General features: G+C 41.3%; 1 protein-coding gene and 1 pseudogene across 1 annotated transcript in view; both read left to right on the top strand.

Annotated features, from left to right (window-relative positions):
• Positions 1–13608, top strand: part of LOC119457570 (uncharacterized) — a 130136-nt gene that overhangs the window by 277 nt on the left and 116251 nt on the right. The gene's annotated exons all lie outside the window — the stretch shown is intronic.
• On the top strand, positions 11132–11831 carry LOC125942689 (protein GVQW3-like; annotated as a pseudogene).

The following is a 13608-nucleotide window of genomic DNA, read 5'->3' as shown; positions in this document are numbered from 1 at the left end:
TCACTAAGCTAACACAAATTACCTGGAAAAGGCCTGAACAGAAATGCTAAGCCACTTATAACTCTGTGTCAGACTGTGAAACATAGAACTGACAAGGTGCAGGACATGCACTGTGGCGACCCAGTGATCATGTGATGGAAAATGTGTTAGCGAATTCCAATTCATTGTCCTGTTTGGATTTAGCATTACAGCAACGTGGTGATGACATTAGCTTTATTGTCACTAAGCATATATGTTTGAAAGAAAAAAAAAAAACACTGCGAGTGTTAATGCCTGTTATCTGTACGTACTGCTGTTGATGGCACCAGTGGCCATCAAGGCAATTCAAGTCAGGTGTGTCTAAGGAACAGAGTGGAAAGCCATTTTCAAGCCTTCTAGGCCTTAAGATCACGGAAACAAGCTAGCTGAAGTGCACTGCCTGCATAAGTAAGCTCTGCTACAATATCATGTAGACAAGTTAAGAAACCACTTAGTATTTACGTGCATAGAAAAGGGTTGGCTGTTACACTACTCTGACAAAACAGTACACCCAGTAATTTCAACATTGACATTGACCTTAAAAAATTGGATTGTAGTCCATATAGAAAAGTGGTTTTGTTGAATGCCTTTGACCATGTTAGGAGATAGGGATTTTTAGCTTTAAACAGTTTTTTTTTTCTGAACATTTATACTAAGCATTAGGGACTTCAACTATACTAAACTGGGATGGGTGACAGTAATGTCACAAATGCTGAGGCATCAGGTTTTTGAGTCTGTGACACAAATCTTTACGTTCTCTCTCTCTCTATTGAACACTGAAGTTCAGTACACTTGAGTTCTTGACTTTCTTCTTAAGTTCATCGTTAGAAAGGGCCGTCTTGGTTTAATGCAATGTCATGAGCTCTCATTTTTTCTCTGATTGAACTGGCAGGCTTTTTTTTTTATTAACTTAAGGTTTTTAATGTACTGCGCAATAAACTGTTGGTGGTAAATGTGCAGATTGGAGCTCATTCAGATATTACCATAGATATGTTGACTTGAATGTGTAGTCTCGCCGATGACTTTTGTTAACCACATAAAAATGTACGAGCAGAAGTAACCTTGGTTGCTCCCCTTTATGAATTTGCGCAGATGACTGTGCTGTTTGACTGTTTTTAGAAGCATTGTAAAATTTAATGGCACATTACTTTCATACCTACACGACTTTCTGCTTTCGTTACAGCTTGTAGTATTGACAGTGAAAGAACAGTTCAAATTCTCTCATTTGACAATGTATGGCTGCCTGCTGTAGACCAAAAGGCTGCTGCTCTGTGGGCCTCTTGGGCAGATGTCGTCTCTCTTGTGCATCTTGCTTGGTGCATCTCTTGTGTCCTCATATGGCTGGCTTCTGGCATGCATGGGGCCATGCTCTTTTCTTGGTCTGCTTGCAGTCTTGTGGCTTCTCATTCTTTCCTTTTCCACTTTTTCCCACTGGACTCTTGTGAGGTGTATGCTCTTCATCTCTGGATACTGCACTATGGTATGAAAGTTGTGATAAAGAAATGTTAAACATCTGGTCATAGTCACACTAATGTACCACAGAACTGTTAGATGTTCTAAGCACACTAAGCGTGGAAGGAAACACCCATGAAAGGCACCTCATGCACTGCTCACGCTGTGTCCTTCCTTAAACCTTTAACCCCCAAATTACTTCCAGAAGAACATACCAAATTTCCCAAATTCTTTATGTAGTCATAATATTTTCTGTTTCATTCTGACTCTGCAAATATATTACTTGATTCGTGTCTGGTTAAAATTAACACAGAAATTAAAAAAAAAAAAGGAACGCTGCTTTTGAGGGCAGCTTTCCCTCAATGCTGACCATAACTCGTCTTTGGCAGTGAGAGCAGCGCAACATAGGGCTGAACGATTGACTCGTCATTGGCGATATTGGTACAACTTGCTATGATGAGTACAGTTCGGGATTGGGGGTTAAAGGGTTAAGAAACTTGGCTTTATTATTTTTAAAGTTAAACCAGAAGCAATTGGTGAAAAAATTCTGCTGAACAAAAGCCAAATGCTGGCAGCAGCATATATCAATTGTTTAAGCATGTTATTGGCACTCCTTTATGAGAAATTTGCTACTAGTACTTTGTGTGAGGCTGTTGTATCATCACTGATGACAAAAATTTCCTGCAATGTACATTAAAATGCCAGAGGATAGCGCTGCGATCGTGGATGAAAAATGAACATAAGCCGAGTATTTTTTCTTTCTTTTTTTTAAAGGCTGTATAGAACTTTTAAAAATTGCCTTTGGCAGATAGTGCAATTCTAGTCCTTGAGCTGTATTACTCAAAGAGGCAGTTAGTTGCATGAAAAGTCTAAATGCATAATCGACTAACATTTCACTGATTAAGTTTCTCACTAGTTACCTTATGACACACATTTCAATTTATGAATTGTTGCCAGTGAGTTCTCAGGTCGTATCTGCATGGAATAAACTCTCAGAATGACACCACTTTCAAGATATTCATTCCCAAAGTGTGTGACAAATGACGTTGGCATTCCAGTTAATTTTAAAATTAATTTTAATAATATTGTGGGAATAATGTCCACCTAATCGAACAATTTGCCACAAGCAATTTAAAAGAAATCTGTATAGAGCCTAAAAAGAACATGTAGTATATTTGGGAAAACAAAAGAGGTTTTTACCTGTATAAACTTGGTCTATGTACAGCCTCCCACATTTCTAGCTATATTGCGCGAGCGTCCATCATGCGTCATTTTAGCGCCTTTAAGCGGCGATAATCAGTGAGACGGGCAAAAGTACTTTTAAGTGCACTGAGCACTCTCCTGTGCAAGAGTCGTCTAATGCGATGTTCCCTTCAGGACGATGTACGGCCATATTGTAGTGTTCTTACGCAATATAGCTAAAATTGCGGGAGGCTGTACATGAAGGTGCTGTATGTAAGCTCCCTTGCATTTGATCAACAATGTATTTTTCATGTTTGTGAGATAGTGTTAAGAAGAAATGGTAAATGACAACTTGGTAATTGTGTTACTACACTCATGGGTCTGAGGAGGGTATGTGCCTCGGAATAAGTCTGCAGGGACATTTGTAGTGTGCTTCTTTTTTTAGCGCTGTACAAGATGCACTGATATTAAAGAAACATCAATTGCACCATGAATTGTAGCACTTGTGTACAGCACAGTGGTGTAGTAGTGCATAATAATTCGCAGGTTTAGATCCCCAACCTGTACTTTGGGCTAAGAAGGACTCTTTAGTGTAGGGCTCCTGATTAAATTCAACACCTGCTGTTCAAAGAAAATATAAGTTTTAGTGTTGTGTCTCCATCAACGTGTTCACCACAGCCAGATATCAAACCTGCAACCTTATGCTCAGCAACTGAGCTCCGTAGTAAAAGAGGCACTGGGCAGGTGCAGTGAAATGTAGTATGGAAAAATTGCAATCAGAGGAGCCATGAAAGTGGAGTTGATTTTTAAATACTTCATATGATATCAGTGATGATTGGTCTAGCTCTAAAGCCCAAAGCCATTAAAAAGTTTTTTTTTTTTTTTTGTAATGTACCTTTTTCTATAAAACCAGTTGCAGTGCTTTCAAACTTTGCACAAACAAGGACAATAGTATCTTACACAGTTCAACAAGACCTAGGCCGGTATTTTGTAGTGATGCCTTTCCGATGCTAATGCCTTTTCGCTCTTTTCGGGCTTGGTCAGTGGTCAAAGCGATGGTCCGCTCACAACGGGATCAGCCGGCCGTGAGCGGTGGATGATAAGACTAGTATAGAATAAAGCATAACGCATCGCTACAAAATACCGGCCCTATACACTCGAACCCATAATAATGAAATCTTGAGACAACGAAATTCCCGTCACAACAAAATATTTTCGTATCCTTGGCGAACGCCCATAGGATTAAACAATTTTCGTATCTTTCGATAATAAAACTTCACTAAACTGCAATCCCACATCAAAGGAATTCACCGGAACCTGTATAACACTAGCAGAGTACAGAAAATGCTCAAAAGCATTTTCTCTCCATCTAAATTGTATAAAATACCATTGCAGCACACAAAAACAGCAATGCGTGGGAAGTGATCGCTAGTGCCAGAAGCCTGTCATGACCACTATCTTGTTTTTTGATTGCCCGTTTCAAATGACAAGGCGGGTGCGGCCACATCGTCGTCAACCTCCATTAACAAGTGATGAAGTTCTTTTTTGCGTACCATGTGCAGTGCATAACCTGCGGGAGAAAACTAAGTCCAGCAAAAGCAAAAAATCCATGCCTGCGGCTGTGATTGAGATCCGAGGATATGCGTCCCCTGCTTCAAGAATGCTGGTTTTGGTATCACCCAACGGGCATCGCGTGCGGATTTGGCATTGCTGGGTGTATGTTTGCCTGGTGGAGCCGTATTCTCAGTCGATTGCTTTCGGGAGCTTTCGCATAACTTGGCACAGAATGCGTTGGAATCTACAGGCTTTAGTGGGCACTGGAGGAACACTGTTGCTTGCAGAGGTGAACCCGTCCAAAATCTCACAAAGGTGATTGGATCAATCCGATGCCAAGTTACGCCAAATTGGGGAAAGTTGTGTCGCTCTCGCCCATAAATGCCAATGCATTTGGTGCCAAGTTACACCAAATTCGCAAAAGTTACCATATCAATGCTGTCGCCCATAGAGGTTGACATGTCCAGTGCCGAGCTATGCGAAATCTCGCGAAAGAGATTGTATCCGCAAAAGAGATCGACTGAAAATAAGGCCCCATAGGGCAAATCTTTGTGCGGAATGCAGTTGTTCGTCGACGCTGACACGCCCGATGCTCAGTTATGTGAAATCTCGCAAAAGTGATTGTATCCTCGAAAGTTATCGGTGACGCATGGTGTGCACTTTCTCATGCTGGTAATGCAATTCTATAGCCTCGAACAAGGCTCACGAAACTAGGATAACAAAATTTTGACACTGAAGTTTCATTTTTCAGTGCATTCCATGTCTGTGCTGGCTCATGTTGCAACTACGAAATTCCTGCGAAAGTGAATTTTTTTACTTTCCCCGCTGATTTTGTTATTGTGGGGTTTCAACTGTACTTATAGATGCAGTGAGAAACTTAAGCAAAATACATATTTTTGTTTCTTTTTGTCATTGTACGACGGCCTTTTACACACAGTATTTATTTGTTTGCAAAACTGCTGTTAGTAGCCAGCTGTACATTCTAGTTAGGTACACTAAATCAACTGTTCACAAAATTTCATTCACGTGCACTCAACAGTTTGAAAAAAGGTGCAAAGGTGACCTAAAATTGCATTCCGAAAAAAAGGCAAGTAAATGGCCAACACCTATTCACTTTTCGGTCAGCATGGCAACAAAAAATTAAATAAGTATTTTACAAGTTGCAAATACATAAGTGCCATACAGTAAATCTTTGCCATAACGAAATTGAAAAGGGAGCCAAGCTTTGTTATACCCATTAGTACTTTGTTAAAATGGTTGTTCATCTTTTTAGCCAACATTGATTGCCTGTAGGGGGCTGCTGTTCATAAGCTTTGAACAAGCTAATGCAAAAGCAGGCCACTGCGCTTTGACAAAGGACCGTAAAAGATTAACGAGATGACTGCTTTCTCTGATGCAGCTGTCAAGCTATCCATCGTGTGTGCACAAGTAGTGGTGCAACAGCTTTTGAAGCGTTTTGTGAACATGCCAGCGCAACATGTTTACAAAGCGCTGATAAGTCGAGCGATCGCCAAGAACATGAACGCAGGTCGTATTTTACTACGATCCATACTTGTCGTTTGTCCTATTGACAAATTGTAGTGCAGAAAAATGAATAGAAGAAATGAGATCACAAACAAGTGCTAACTACCAACAAAGGTTTATTTTCAGTGACCTGTGTTTGCACTGAAAACTCATTGCCATTACACATGTGCAATTCACTTTCTTTGGAAGGTTAACTCCTTATCTGACAGGTGCACAGATATGGTACTCACGCCACCCAGAACAAAGGTGTGAAATCTTTTCTGCCTCTATTATTTCAGGTGTAAGCTTGTTTCCATTTCTGCTGACAAAACTACACTGTCACTATGTTGAACCAACAAGCCTAAACAGCCACAATTTTCTCATTCGTTGTGCTGAGTGCCTCATCTCGGCAATAACAGTGCCATCGATTTGTCTCAGTCAATGACAAAAGAAAGAAAAGAACAGAAAATGAAAGTGATTTTTATAAAATTTCACACAGGACACAGAAAACTCCTTTATTACACATGTGCAGCAGTTAAGCATAGCTGCAATTAGGCGGTGCAGCATGTTTGAAAGCGTTTTCTATATACCGCAAGCCATTTATTCACTATTGCGTTTCATGTGGGTGTAATCCGAAAATCAAGAAGGGGGCTGACAGATGGAGCTGTGATAAGATGGATAACTGTGATATAGATGTTACAGGGATAAAGTGCCTCAGAAAGACTCGCCTACATTTTGATAAGTGGACCCGTCTTTTTCAAAGGCCCTTGACAAAGATAGATCCACCTATTGAAACGTAGGCCAGCCTTTCTGAGGCATTTTATGTTTGTTTATGTAGGCATAATAGTAGTACTTGATGTTAACCAAAGTGCAACGTGTTGTGTGCACAGAGCACAAGAGAATGCAGCATAGGTAGAGTGGTGTGTGAGGCAACAGTGGTAGAATGCATGTGTGACCACCAATTCAGGAAAGACACTGACAGCTTACAGGAGTTTTGAACTGCTGAATCAGGCGAGTTACTATGTACAAGCAGTGTTGGGTGCCGATCGGTGCAAAATGATTAGCAAATCTTCATTGTGAACTAAAAAAGGTTCATTATATCTATTTAAAGGAAATTTTTGCTTCGTTAAAACAATTTCAAGTTAATTCATGGAAATTCAAAGAAAATTACAATTAGTTTGTTATACGTCATTGCATTTCCTTAGAAGGTTTGGCTGTATAATATTTTAATGATTATCTAAAAAAAATCTATTTTGAAGCAAAGTATCACCCACCTTAACTTACGAGAGTCGGTGTACTGTTATGTATGCACTGTTGTGTAATGTACCGTGCAAGCAGTCATGCTCGAATACGTGCCCACTGCCTATTTTTAGATTTTAATGCAATGAAATGAATAGTAAATGGGTAATGACACCTTAGGCTTCCAGAGGTACAGCACTATCGTACAATTGCTGGTAACTTTCTGTGCGCACTTTGTACACATTGTTTTTTTCAGTACTCGCCATATTGTAGGGTGCACCCTCTGTGATGTTAGGGACACTAAAGAGATAGATAATTTGAGCTGCATTAGTAGATTGCCCTTCTACAATGCCAAAAAAAGCCACTCTTACCATGATAAGAGGCTTGATAAGCCAGTATTAAATCATGAGAGGCAGGTGGCACCATTATGAAGTTCCCACTACAGCTTGGCACAATGTCTGCTTTGACCTAGTTAATTGTTTATTTGTAAAGATGGGGACTGGCATTTTATTCTGGAGGAGCCAAAGGCTATACTTGGCAAGTTTTAAGAATATTCACTACTACACAATGGCTCAATTACGAGTAGGCACTTTGAAATCCATGATGCCACACTTGGGCATTTGGGTTTCAGTACTAGATTCGAGAGCAAGAAGTTTGGTCTTCTTTTCTAGATTTCAACCTCTTATTGCAGAATTAACAAAAATAGTTTTCAGAGAATAAACTGATTTAGTGTTTTTCTTTCATATTTCTTTAACAGTATTCAATTATTACAAATTCTTTATTCACTTGTTTTTTTGCACATTGGCCACTAGAAGGAGTGTGGTCAGTCATTTATGCATGCAGAACTGTTAACACGTTGAATGTCCCACCTCCCTTTCAATTACTGTATCTTCATTTGTGCCCAGCCTAATATTGTATAAATAATTATGAATTTTGGCTGGTAGGGTGAAGACGTGCTGTGGTGCAGGTAGTGCTGAAAATTGGACAGTGGCTAGTCACATTTTGCTGGCATTGTTCTGATTTCCTGTCCCAAGTTCCTCTGTGGCATTTTGTTACTTCTGGCTGTAGACACTAGCTTATTTGAGTAGTTAAAAAAGAGGAGGAAAAAAAAAAAACCTGCAGAGCTGCTTAGTAAATAAATGACTGCATGTGGTGTCTGTCTGTGTTGTTATATTAGCATTGTATGTTTAGTTGCATCTGACTGCATGTCACTTGTTGCCAGGAGTGGAGCATGATAATGCATTTACAAGGAAGATTTGTTTTATGTGCTTTCTTGCCATGTAATTTTACTAGGGGTATGCGAATAGTGATTTTTGAAACCGAATCACATCGAATATACAATACTTTTCGAACAATGAATAACCATTATCACAATTAATATAAAACTATGTCACATCCCAGTATTATTAAAGTTAGCAAGTTTCTGTCATTACATAATATGTTATGAAGTGTTGTTTATTAAAAGCACAAGTGGAGCATTAGGAGCAAACAATTAGTTTCTTCGTATGCATAGGGCTTTTCAGAGAGTGCGAATGATTGCTGCACTGCCTGGAAAGTATGGCTACCTAAGTGGCGTAGCCTGCTCAGTTACGCAAGTTCTCATGTCTTATGTCTGTACTATGCCCGCAGGAGTGAAAGTTTACCATACTTTTGCTCCAATTTTATGTTTATTTGGGTACAGTTGACATTCTGAAGTATTTGAAAAATGTTTGCATTTACGAATAGTGACTACTTTAGTCGAAGATCGAATTGAATAGGACACTATTCGATTCATTATTCGAAAGTTTCGAACATTCGCGCTCCCCTAAGCTTTACTCTTGCAAAATACCAGTGCTTTCCCCTTTCTTTTCCGGAGCTTTAGTTACATACATTTTCTTTTCCTTATTAGATGTGTCATGACTCGGGGGCTTTTCGTGTCCAGTGCTGTACTATTCTGCCACTGAGTATTTTTTTTATGTTTAGGATAATGAGCTCAGTCTTTCTGTCAGGTAAAATTGTGTCCAGTGAGGCATAAATCCTTCAGATAAAGCAATAAATAAGAGGTGGACTGTTGTGTCTGTGATGTCCTTTGGTGAGATAAACTGCTTATTATAGTCAATATTGATTAAGTTTAATTTGACTATTTGTCAGATGCAAAAGGCCCCGACGCTGCTTAAACACTTATGTAGAACATCAGATAGTAGTTATATTCCTTAGCTACTCAGCTTCTGGCTATCCTTTTTAAATGAAAACATTAAACACCTGCCAGTAAGAAAATTAGTCGGATCAGTGACCTGACTTAAATGAACTGGCTTCAAGACATTTGGCCTGAAACAATATTTCGTGCAGTGGCTGTAATAAGATAGTGGGCCAGCGTTCCCGTCAATGCAGAAAAGCGATGAACTGTTAAAGGGACATTAAACAGAAAAGCAATCTCAGCTGCATTAGTAAATTAACCTTCTACTGCGCCAAAACTCTTAGTGTGAGAAGAATTTTCTGGTAAACCAAAAAAATATGCAAAAACAAGAGATGGTTGTCCCCGCCGCTTTAAAATTCCCGCACCAACTCGGCATCTCCTTGAGCCCAGTTAATCATTTATTGCTAGAGATGGACTACAATGTATTCTGAAACAGGCAGACTGAACTTGGCAAGTATAGAGAAACTCTACTAATCGATAACAGCCCAAGTACACAAAAATATTTTGAAATCTGTGACGTTGCACTGATGTGCCGGCGCTGGGATTTTGGCACGAAGCTAAGAAAAGTGAAACTTTGGCCTTCATTTTCTTTTCTAGTAATCTGTCTATTACCACAGAATTTATGAAATTAGAGTTTTAAAAGAAACTTTATCAGTCTTGACTGTTTTAGCGTTTCTGTTCGGTGTCCCTTTAATGTATGGTTATCTTTCAGGGCATGTTGGTAGCATACATAAGTGATTGACACCTCTAAATTGTGCTGGCTATGTGAACATTGTTGAAAAAAAAAAAAAAAGAATGTTGCAGAAGGATTACTTTTGCTATTACTTTGCTCCTGCCTTTTCTGCGCATGTCAGTATGAAGTTTTGCTGTGCAAAGCTTGACACAGTACATATAGATTTCAATGCGCAAACTATTTTTTTTTAACATTAAAACTTCCCATTCTTCAGATTTTTTGTTAATGCAGTAAACTTTTACACTTTTTAGTAGGAGACAGGAATTTATTAGGGAACAAATCCGCCTATTTTGAGAAGTCTACTTTTTGTTTTGGCTACTGTGCTGTTATTTCTGGAAGGTTTTACGAGGGCGGTCCAATAAGTACTTAGCCTCACCGCGAGAGCGCGACGCTATCGCATGAGACATATACTGACGTTGAGTACGCTCTCTTAGAGGGACACGTGCGAAGGTCCAGTCGAATCGGGCTCGCAGTTTTTATTGTGATAGCAATTATATGGACACTTCAACCGGATTTCTGCCGTCGGCGTCGCCGTCGTTGTCGCCGTCGTCGCCGTCGCCGTGAGGTTCCGTATAGATAAAATCTTCGCCGCGCGCCGTATGCCCGAGCGGAAGCGTGCGGGGACGCGCGCTATCACGGAGAGCGAACGCACTCATCTCCCACGCGCAAGCAAGGAAGCAGGAAGCCAGCAGCGCCGGAGGGAGCGGGGGGGGGCACTTCTACTCTGCTAACAACCGCGCTCGTCGCTCGTCCTCACCGTCTCTGACCTTTATGCGCCGTGCATTCGCCGCTCAGTTTCCGTTGAAGCGATAGACCGCACGTACCTTCGCCCGCTGCGGCGTATGCTTGCTGCCAGCGTTTTGACAGTCATTGTCTGCAGTCATTCAATGTGATCTATTCGTGTTTGTTTGTGCGCGCTCACACCACGCTTGTTCATTCAGTTAGTACTAGTCGGGCCACATTTTCCAACGCACGCTACACATGCAATGCTGCCCGGATCGGCAGTTCAGCGCTACAGGTGTGTCCCTTCGCACGCGCTGCCCACGGGAAACGCTTCTCATCAACACCACCGTTTCACACGCGTCTTCTCGTGGTCATCGAGTCTCTCTTCATGTCGGTCTACTTACGCCGCAGCACTCCTGCTTACTTAATCAGCTCATGTTTACTACAATTCATATTGCTACCAAAGCCGCTCACCTTACTTCGTATGACATTGCTGTGTTGCTATCGCATTCATTGCTTCGCCCTTAGGGCGAAACTGTGACATTTTTTGTTTTTGGCCGCTTGAGGAAGAGGAAGCAGGTGATTTTTTGTGTGTCCGTAAAAAAAATGGAAAAAGAGCAATATCGGTCGGTGATTCGATTTTTGTTTTTGGAAGGGAAATCGCGCAGTGAAATCAAAGAGCGATTGGATGCCGTCTACGGTGAGTCTTCTCCTTCGATGGCAACCATCAAAAATTGCTTCAACGAGTTTAAGCGTGGTCGCACGTCGGTTTTTGATGAGCCTCGCGCAGGGGCCCCGCAAACGGCTACCACGGCCGATAACGTGGCAAAAATCCACGACCTTGTATTGGCAGACCGTCGACTGAAGGTGCGCGAGATAACTGAGACAGTAGGCATCTCAAAAGACCGCGTGGGTCATATCCTGCATGAAATTTTGGGCATGAGAAAGCTGTCGGCGCGATAGGTGCCGTGTTTGCTCACTCCGGACAACAAGCGCGTCCGTGAGACCACTTCAGAGCAGTGTTTGAAGCTGTTTAAGCGTAATCCGAAGGAGTTCCTGCGTCGTTTTGTGACCGTCGACGAAACATGGATCCACTGGTACACACCAGAGACCAAAGAACAGTCGAAACAGTGGACTGCACTCGGAGAACCTGCTCCGAAGAAGGCGAAGACTGTCGCATTGGCCGGAAAGGTGATGGCCACCATTCATTTTCTGGGATTCTCAAGGTGTGATTTTCATCAACTACCTTGAGAAGGGCAAAACGGTGACAGGACCCTACTACGCCGAATTACTGGGCCGATTCGACGCCGAATTGCGAAAAAAATGGCCACATTTGGTGAAGAAAAAGGTGCTCTTTCATCATGACAACGCGCCAGCTCACACCTGCGCCGTCGCCACGGCCAAGTTGGTCGAACTGGGCTACGAAGTGGTGCCCCATCCAGCGTGTTCTCCAGATTTGGCCCCGAGTGATTTCTTCTTGTTTCCCAACTTGAAAAAGTCACTCGCCGGACAAAAATTTGAGTTGAATGAAGAAGTTCATTCAACTCAAATGCCGCCACAGAAGCCTACTTTGCAGCTCCGGAGAAAACATTTTTCCGACGGGATCAAGAAGTTGGAGGATCGCTGGGTCAAGTGTATAGAGTTGAAAGGGGACTATGTTGAGGAATAAATCGACACCATTCCAAAATTTCTGTTTTTCTTTTGAAGGCTAAGTACTTATTGGACTGCCCTAGTTGCACTCGCTATGCTTTTTATGGCCAGACAAATTGTGCAAGCAAGGACTTTATCCCTGCTGCTTTGCTCTATCATGGTTACCTCAAGTGCCAGTGTACCCAATGACTTTTCCAGACCTTACAAGCAATCCATATTGTTTGGTCAGTAAAAGCATGTTGCATGCACTTCGAGAGCTTATATTATCATTTCATTGTGCTTGGAGCACAGATACCAATTTGTATCAGTATTCACCTCTGGTAGCATGACCCTTTGCTGAACTTAGCTTGGTGCTATAGTTCTTCCTGGTTCCAACTCTTCCTTTGTAAAAGTGAAACTGTGTTTAAATAAGCACACCATACATGTGACACAGGAGATAGCAGTTATGCAGCCTGTCATTTAACGTCAGAAAGAATTTGGCTTGATTCCCCTTATCAGTCAAGCCTTTTATGATGCTTAAAGAGCACAAAGTAAGAATAAACAGGAACGCCGATCTAGCTGATGATGCAGTCCAACTTATTTCCTGCAGACTCAAGCTTTCGGGGAGTAACACATAGCGTTAAAAGTGTCACAACTTGTTACTAACTTTAGTAACAACTTTGCTGCATGGTGCCTGTGCCTGTTCACAATGCTGACAATACTGCAAGCTCACAGCATAGCCATGGAACTATTGCAGCTTTTTTTTCACCTGCAAATGACAAGCCAATACACATAGTTTACCAAACAACGTTTAGTACCTTCATTTGCTTCCAAATGGTGCAAGTTAACTCTATCAAAAGGCACCGATTATTGTGACTGGGTATTATGACATTAAATGTCTTGAAGCAGTCATTTTTGTAAAATAGCCTGGTTATAACTGTTTGTGGTGGTTAATGACATTTTATTGGTCTTTCATTATTGCTATAAGTGGGTTTGACTGGAGCCATTTTTAGTCAGGACTCTTTAGATAATGCACCTGAGCCCATATTCGCAAAAATCCTCTTATGAAAGCACGGGTCACTGATTTGCTTGCTTGCTTCCTATAGTGTAGTCAGTACCATCGTTCTTGCTGTCATATTTGTTGGCACGTGAGCACAGTCATGTAAGAGAAGTTTTTTGAAGCTGGGCCCCCATAATTGCACAGTTCCATTTGGCGGAGGATACATGTGCTGGTGGTGCGTGTAATCTGGGCAAAGACACAGGCTTGTTTCATTTGAAGTTAGATCAATATGCAAAAGCACACACAAAACTTTAAAGATAATGCCAGCTACATCCTGTTTTCTATGTACTGTAGTTATTCATTAGGGAAGCTTGCTATCCTCATTTCTCCCCCTTCTGA

The sequence above is a fragment of the Dermacentor silvarum genome, chromosome 1 (genome assembly GCF_013339745.2).
Source record: "Dermacentor silvarum isolate Dsil-2018 chromosome 1, BIME_Dsil_1.4, whole genome shotgun sequence".
NCBI classification, from domain to species: domain Eukaryota; kingdom Metazoa; phylum Arthropoda; class Arachnida; order Ixodida; family Ixodidae; genus Dermacentor; species Dermacentor silvarum.
This window is presented reverse-complemented; position numbering and strand designations above follow the sequence as displayed.